The sequence below is a fragment of the Manis pentadactyla genome, chromosome X, assembly GCF_030020395.1.
Source record: "Manis pentadactyla isolate mManPen7 chromosome X, mManPen7.hap1, whole genome shotgun sequence".
In the NCBI taxonomy this organism is placed as follows: Eukaryota; Metazoa; Chordata; class Mammalia; order Pholidota; family Manidae; genus Manis; species Manis pentadactyla.
In genome coordinates this window covers 65,459,358-65,467,938 of record NC_080038.1, presented here as the reverse complement: position 1 = coordinate 65,467,938, position 8,581 = coordinate 65,459,358, and the positions used below count along the sequence as shown (strand labels likewise).

The 8,581-nt window shown below is 48.3% G+C and overlaps 1 long non-coding RNA gene across 1 annotated transcript; it reads right to left on the bottom strand.

The window, feature by feature from the left end:
- Window positions 1–5,871: 5,871 nt before the first annotated feature.
- On the bottom strand, window positions 5,872–6,715 carry LOC130682045 (uncharacterized). Its single transcript, XR_008995363.1, has 3 exons — window positions 6,635–6,715; window positions 6,147–6,252; window positions 5,872–6,005 (listed from the first exon to the last, which is right to left on the bottom strand). It is a non-coding gene; the product is annotated as an uncharacterized LOC130682045 (long non-coding RNA).
- Between the last annotated feature and the right edge of the window lie 1,866 nt (window positions 6,716–8,581).

Sequence of the window (8,581 nt, the reverse complement as noted above, 5' to 3'; positions counted from 1 at the left end):
AGTTCTGGTCTGTGGCAGGAGGAAGAAGGAGAATTTGGAGATGCAACAGCAGGGTAAATATATTAAAGCTGATGAATCCCTGCTAAGTGGCTTGCCAAAGATTCTGTACCGATTCACACTCACAATATCAGTGTACGATACCCATTTGGTATCATTAATTTTTTAAGTGTTTGTCAATTTGCAGCCAGAAAAGTGTTACCTCACCGTTGTTTTATTTCCATTATTGCTTGTGGTGTTGAGCTTTGTATTCCTGTTGTGTTGGCCATTTGTCTTTCCGTTAACGGCCTGTTCAAATTCTCTGCCACCCTTTCTATTGTTGTTTGTTTGTGAGTGTGTTTCTTGAGTTGTTTCATCAGAGTTCTCTGTATAGTGTAAATATGATTCTTTAGTCTGTTGTAACTGAAGAACACATGTTTGCTCCCAGCCTCTCACTTCTGTTTCCATTTTATTTCCTGTGTCTTCTCATATGGCCGCGTTTCCATTTGGGGTGTACATACTGGCTGTTCTATTTAGTCCTCACCGCAACCATGCGAGGTTAGTAATACTTACCCGAATTTTCAACACGTGGAAAACAAGACTTTGAGAAGGTGCAGTGATTTGCCCCCAGATGCTAAACTGAGATCCTAGCCTATGAGTATGCAAGAATCAAAGCCTGTGTAATGAGCTGGGTGCATGGCAGGCTGTCAGCCAGCACTAAGGCCCCTTGACACCTGCCGCCTCTCAGGCACAGAGGGAAAAATGTACAGAACAAAACTAGCCCCCTTTTACCCATGGACGCACATGCCTACTTTACACCCCTGTGACAAAGGTATTGCAGACAAACAGGACATGCTAATGGGCCTGCTGGACAGAATAGCACTGCATCGAGGCTCAGGAGATCTGGGAGCCAGAACCAGACCCATCACTGACTGTGGCTTGGCTAAGTAACTGTCTCTTTCCTGGCCGCGTACCGGAAACCAAAAAAAAACAGTTCTGAGCCTCGCTTCACAAGTCAGAGTAGCGGAATTCTTTGACCCTAGCTGGGTTTAAAGGGAAGGAGATGCAATATGCCTTCAGCAACCATTTCAGCAGCCCGTAGTCCTCCTCAGTGCAAGCTCTCAGCTACTGCCAGCGTCCTCACGATTTCCACGCAAATGGCTGTTGTGCGGGCCCAGAGGACAAATGAGATCCAACGCCCACCCCAAAGGGCTTGACCTCAAGGAAACTGCTGAGTGTTGGCTCTGGGCCCAGTTCAACACCTACTGCCCTGTGGAAGGGGCAGCCCGCTTAACCCTTACAGCCCTCTGTGAGGCAGAAGCTATTATTCCTGTAAGTCCCTGGGCTCATCCCTCCAAAGGGGTCACAACAGCAGTCCTTCTCAACTCCTGAGGAAGGCTGCGGATATTAATGAGGTAAATCCGACAGCGCCGGGAGACATTAGAAAGCACAGAGCGTGATACAAGTCCGACTGTTTACTCATGTAGTCAAATGCAGAAAAAACAGGGCTTCTTTTAGTCCATATGAGACAGATGGTGACTGTTATTACTGTTCAGTATCAAATTCCTCCTGGTGAGAATTACAAATGCCACCCAAAATGTCATGGCTCCTTCCTTCTAAGAAAATATGGCCAGACACTTTTACCAGGGGCCAGGTTTTGCCTGGCTCTCCTCTACATGTTTTACCCCATTTAGTTCTCATGGCAAGTAGAGAACATCAGGATTATGATTTCTAAGTCTAGCTCCTGCCTCTGGGAGGAGACAGTCACAGTAACCCTCATCACCCCCAGAGGACATTGATAAGTAACCCAGGGCCAAAGCTTCCCAATCCATGCTCCATGGTGGTGTGTGCCATGAATAGTTTACGTGTGTCCCTGAAATATATGTCTTGCCGGTTCTAGAGTGGCCAACCAGGGCCTGAGGCAGCCTCCTCTGTTCACATCAATGTCCCATACAAATTACTGCCCCCAAATGGTTAAGAACCACTGGCTTCAAGCCCCACCTTCACACCACACACCAAAATGTTACACACTTGGTATGTGTGTTATCATGTAGTAAGAAAAATAAATAAAACAGAATATGTATCCACTCCCTCCCCAGTGGGGTAGAATACTGTTGATTTCCTTTGTCACTGAGAGCATTTAAAGGTAATTTTCACCAACACATCAGCTCTATGAATTTTAGCAGAGTCCAAGTCCAGACCTGACGTCTACAGTTCCCCACTGAATCCTGCTTCACCACCTGTGATCCCTATCTTGGTAATGGTAACCCCAGGCTACAGGTCACTCAAGCAGAAAACCTGGGTGTCATCCTTGACCCCTCTTTGCCCCTCCCCCCAGGCCCATCTCCAATCTAAGACAGCGCCATCCTATCTATCCTATGTAGAACATCTCTCAAATCATGCCACTTCCCTCCACCCACTCTTCCACTACTTTTTAGCCTACTTCTGAAACCCACAAGTGAGTGGGTGTCCTGTGGGTGCAGTTTCTCCATCTGCCTGTCTTTTGTCTGTGACCGAGACCAGGAGTTTCTGATGATGGCCAGTGATGAACACAATTGACTGGCATTGTCGTGGATACAAGCAAGGGCCATGTTGGCTCCCACTGGCTAGATCTCAGTACATTTCCTCACACTGGAGTCACAGAAAAACCAAGTGCCTCTTTATAATTGATGCAGGGAGGGTGGGTCAGCCTTTCGCGGGAGTGTTCCTCAAGAATGTGCTCTCTCTTTGGGAAGGCTGAAAGATTGAGTTGCCCACCCTGGGAAGCTGAGGGTCCCACACGTGGGGTCCCAGTGAGATGCAGTTTTCCCCACACCGTAAGGAAAAAGAAGGTGCATGTGATTTGACAGGGGTCCCTATGAGGTCCACTCACTCATTCACCCGTGGCCAAGAGGCCCACCAGTAGATTCCATCTTTTACATGAGACCAGTGGTTTTCAGACCATACTCAGAAGCACCCCAGAGGTCTGTAGAATTGCCCCAGGGGACCATAGGGAGCAATGGGGGGACCATAGCAAAGGAGGAGAGCTCAGAACTTGGGCTCAGTCCTATTTCCCATAACAAAAATGGGAAACTGGTGACCTGTCTGTCCCCTTCCTCCACGTAATGTCCCTGCTTGCAGTGACTTTCCTCTGACTGCTCAGGGGGTAATGGAGCCCTTCTTGAGGTGCGCAAATTCACTTGTTCCTAGTCATGTCTGACAGGAAGGGGCGTACATATTTGCTGCTTGTCGGGTGATTCGGGAGCAATGGGGGAAGGGTACGGCAGATGTGGCTCTTTTTCCCATTGGATTACCACCATCGCTTAATTAGTAGGAATAATTCCCCAGTCGGGGCTGGTGTGGGACGAGATTAGACAGTGGGCAGTGGCAACTGTCTCCAGGAGACACTGCCACCTAGGAACCTGACTCCCTTAAGGTTTTAGCTTTCTTGGGTGTGAGACTGCAAGTACAGAATCCCCGTCCCTAAGGAGATGAGCTGTGACACACAGTGGATCAGGACCCCATGACTGCTAGCTGGGGATAGTGGTGCATGCTTAGGCTGCACTGCTGCAATAGAAGGGCCCTTGCCTCGGATGGACCAGGGACCAGATGCTGGCTCTGTCACTCGCTGGTGATGTGATCTCTGAATGGTGCTCACATGGCTCACCTGGTTTCGGATGATTGAAGAATAAACCAAATACGTGTGAAGCCCTGCCAACATACCAGGCTGAGTAATGCTTGGCAGAGTTGAGGATAAATGTTGCCATCTCCCCAAGGGTGGCCAGGATTCACTGGGATACAGCACCAGAAAGAATGAGGATGGATGGGGCACACACACAAAAAAATCATGCTTAATCTCTTGCTCACTCATCCACTCTAAGGGCCATCTGTTCGCTGGGAGCTGGGAGATCCTGCTGACCCCACTCCCTCTCCTGAGGAACTGGCCACTTTCCTCACCTACCTGAGCCATTCGTTTGGGTGCAAGGATTGCGACATTATGCAGCTGGGGGCGGGGGTGGGGATGTTAGCAAAGGAGGAGAACTCAGAACTTGGGCTCAGCCCTATTTCACATAACAAAAAGGGGAAACTAGTGACCCACGCCTTTTCCTACTGCTGACCCGTCTGTCCCCTTCCTCCACGTGATGTCCCTGCTTGGGTTTCAAGTGTGGCTGCCGAGTTGTGTGCTGTGTTTATCCATCAGATTTTGCCATATTCTTTCTTGTTTCACATCCTAAACACACATATCACACACATACACAGACACACAGAGACTCTGCTGGTCACTTCCAGTCATGTCCAGTAACTGACGTAACAGCAGCTACAAAAGAAGGAATGCCCATCAGGCTCCCCAGCCCTCCCTGAGTGTTGGAGCTCCTTTCCTCTTTTGACAGGGCTGAGACCCAGGAATGTGAGATCCCAGCCCCTTTTGGAGGAGTGGTGACATGGAGCTGAGCGTGCCCACTGAGTTAGGGCCCAGATTAGGAGAGCAGAGGCATTCTGGGGAGAGGGGGTGTTTCTTAGGCCATCAGGAGCAGCTGCTGAGATACCAGAGCTAAAATAAGCCAGTCACACTAGGACTGTACCTATGGGTCCCACCTTGGCTGCTCTCTGCGATGTAGGAAGAGGGCTATGGGACTTCCAAATGTTGTCTCCTACCTGAACCCTACCTCACCTGGGCTTCAATAGTGCTTAAAGACACTGGACCCCTAAGCAACTAAAGAGCAATAAATTCACATAGCAGGCCCCGCCAAAGTACGTTTTCCTCTCCTGCCCTTCCAAAGGGGACTAGTGAGTCAGGGAGAAAGCATATTTTGGGGTTCTTGTGTGCTAGTTAGGCTCTTTGATACTAAAGGGCACATCCAATTTCTTTGCCCATTGGCCTGGGGCTTCTAGATGTTGCAACACCTAACAGGGTGGACAAATAGGATATTAACCCACCCACCACCACCACCGAATACACCAAAAATTTCCGGATTTATTTCAGTCCTAATGAGAGAGAAACAGAAGCAAGTAAAGGAATGTGGTGGAAGAGAGGATGGGTCAGCTTCTTATGGAAGTGTGTTCTCCTCTGGGCAGGCTAAGACATTAGAACTACCCACCGGGCAAAGCTAAGGGTCCCACTCGGTGGGTCCCAGTGGAATTCAGCTTCCTATCCAGTAAGAAAAGGGATTAATATGATTTGGTGGAGGCCTCTCTGAGGGCCACTCATGCATTACCTGTGTAGGAAGGGCCCACCGTTTGTCCATTGGCCCGGGGATTCTAGGTGTTGCAATATCTAACAGGGCTCGCACATGTTGGGTTTAAGGGACAAATATGTTCCAATTCCCCGAATAGGCTTCCTCTGCTGATATTATGTTGCAGTACATATCAAGGTCACCTTAGCAAGAGGGGGGAAAAAAACCTTTATCATATGAAAATGAACAATCTGTAGCTAGAGGCAAGGTTGCCTGATGGAGGTACTCTGTCTTGTGGTGGAGTGAGGGTGCTTGGGAGCTGACTATATGTATATGAATCTAAGAGCTTTTCTTAGGATGCATACATTCTTTTTTCATGTGTCCCTCCCCCTCCATATAAACATGGCCCAGCTGTTCTCAGATACGAAGGCTGTGTGTGATGCTGGGGAAAGAGAGATGTTATTTCCTCTTTGTTCCTGCACTCATTTCCCCCATCAGAGTCAGAGCAGTCCTCTGTGGAAAATTCAATCTTCACTGGCAACTGTGACTGAGGAGCCAGCAACACTGCTCCAAGAAGGAGGGTGTATGGACTCCTAGGGCTAATTAAGATGCTAGCTCACTCCCTCCACCCCCCGAGCACCACCACAACCGATAACCCCCAAGTCACCTGAGGCTGATGTTGGTGTTGAAAGTTACATTGTTGAAAAGTTGAAGCAGAAACAGTCAAGCATGTCAGCATTTATTTCAGGCCCAGCAACCCACTGGAGGAACTGGGGAAAGCAGGGACATGTGGCAGCAGAGGGCGATTGATCACCATTCATGGGTTTATGTCTGTGGGTCTCATGGTCTCAATTTCCAAGTGTCTGGTGTCCTCCCCTACAAAGGCAAAACAGAATGGCAGCCAGACTCCTGGGAACTCTGGGGAAGTCAGGCCTGGCCTGGAGGCTCTCTGGGTGGAAAGGGAAGGGGAGGCGCATTGGCTTGGTAAAGAGGCAGAAGCTGATTCCGAGCTCTCACCTGAAGCACTTGGTGAAACATGCTAGGGTTCTCTGGAACCAGCTACTCCAAGATTTTCAGAGACCAGCAGGCTCCCCGGGTGAGCCTGTGCCGCTGGATGGGTTCTCTGTAGTGTCAGACAAAACAACAAATCACTCAGTGTCTTTAAGCCTGCCCTTCACGTTTTGCCAAACAAAAAAAATAAAGAAAGAAGGAAAGAAAGAGAGAGAGAGCAAGGAAGAAAAGAAAGAAAGAGGAAGGAAGGAAGGAAGGAAGGAAGGAAGGAAGGAAGGAAGGAAGGAAGGAAGGGAGGGAGGGAGGGAGGGAGGGAGGGAGGGAGGGAGGGAGGAGGAAGGGTAAATATCCTTGTCCTAATGGTGCCCGCCTTCATTACTTCATTCAACAAGTATTATGTTCCAGGTACTGGGGATACAGCAGTGATCTCTACAGACAAAACCCTGGCCCCCTGACATCCCATGACAAAGACCATGAAGGGACATCAGACTCACCAGGTCAGGAGGTGGAAGGAAGGGAGTGCAGATCATGCTTCCAGGAGAAAGTGATGTGCCAGTAGTGACCAGCAGGACTTCCTTGAAGAGACCAGCAAAACTCCTCACTCTGCTTCATGCAAAGCAGCTGAGGGCCTGGCCCCCAAATGGCCCCGCCCCAGCCCCTAGCCCTGCCTTTCCTCCCTCCTACAGCCAAGTGCACTGTGCTCAAGCAGTGGATACATTTCTGGCATGTGACATCCCCTCTGTTCCTGTGTCTCATACTCCCATACCTTCCATCTCTTTTTCTCTCTTTCTCTTTCTCTCTTTCTCTCTTCTTTCCTCTGAACCTCCCAGCAGGCCCAAGACGGGTTTCTACTTGCTAAGCAATAAAAGCAGAGGTGTTCAAGGCAGATGGTGAGTTGTCATTTGGTGGGGATGCCATAGACCGGAGTGTTCATGTGGGGCCTCCCCACATTTAGATTCATAGGGTTATGCACATCAAAGTCCTGGGGAAGTATAAGGGTCCAAATGTGTTATCAAAGCCAGGAGGGTGAGCTGGGTGATGGCATCCACAGTCACAACGAACAGCAGAGGTTTTCCTCTCAGAGGGTTATGTGAGATGCCGCATCAGGTGGGTAGTGGACACGTGGTATTGGGCTTGAAGGGCTTGGAAAATGTGAGGGACAGAGAGGAAGGGCCTGGGCATGGCTAAATTGAAAGCAGAACAACTGAGGTGAGAGCTCCCTGTTGCCTAGCCCTGCGTTATGAAATTCCATCTTTGACACTTGAGTTTCAAGCAAAGCTACCTTGTTATGCCCGCTGTTTGCCACCCAGGACTATGACAGTCTGTGCCACTGGCTTCAAGGGAGCTTGCTGGAAACAGTACCTGGGAGGCAAAGAGGAAGTAGGTGGCTTCGGAGTCCTTTATTTGGTTTTTGAAATAATAATGTTGTTTAGGAAAGCACCTCTTATATAACTGAGGAGGTACAGGGCTGATCTTCTCTGGGAGCCTATCATGGGCCGTGGCCTGGGGTTATAGAAGTGAATGAGACTTGCTGCTTCAAGCCATTCTGTGGGAGGGATGCCAAGAAAAGGATGATTACAGCACAGAGTGGTGGAAGGAAGTTTACGCAGCTATCGGAGGACCGGAGGACCGAGGAGGGGCAGACACCCAGCTTCGGGAATTGGAGTATATATAGTCTTGGAGATTTCCCAGAGGAGGCACGCCTGAAATGAGTGAGGAAAGAAGTTGGCCAGGATATAGAGAAAGGGGAGAGCTTCGCAACCTAAACCCAAGACAATAAAGTGAGTTCATATGACTGGAAACAAGCAGATCTAGGTTTCTGTTCTAGGGGTTAAGTAGAAGTCGAGGTCAGTCATGAGGTTCCAGTACGTGAGTAGAAAATGATGCGTCACATAGATACTGAACTCTGGTTTTTGAGATGCAAAAGTTTTTGTTTTTAATTTTGATAACAGTGCATTGATTATTTTTCCTTTGTGATTCATGCTTTCTGACTGAATGTCGCACCTAACGTATCTTTGCCTAGCCTCATGACTCAAAAGTGTTCTCTTATATTTTCTTGTAGGTTTTCAAATTTACAATTTACACTTAGATCTATGATTTATTTTGAGTTATTTTTTGCATATGGTGTGAGGTATTATAGAACTTTGTGGTTTCTTTTTCCATTTGGAGATCCACTTTCTCCAGCACCACCAGTTAATTATTAATTAATTTAATAATCTTAGCACGTTAGTCCCAGATCAACTTACCATCTACGTGTGGGTCTATTTCTGGGATTTCTGTTTTATCCATTGGTCCATGTGTCTATTTTGAGTGTGGTGACATCACTCAAAATCACTGTTGTGATTACCATACCCTTATATTAAGTCAGGGAATTTGGTAGAGCAACCCCTCTATCTTTGTTCTTTTCCAAATGGTTTTGGCTATTCTATGTCTTTCGCATT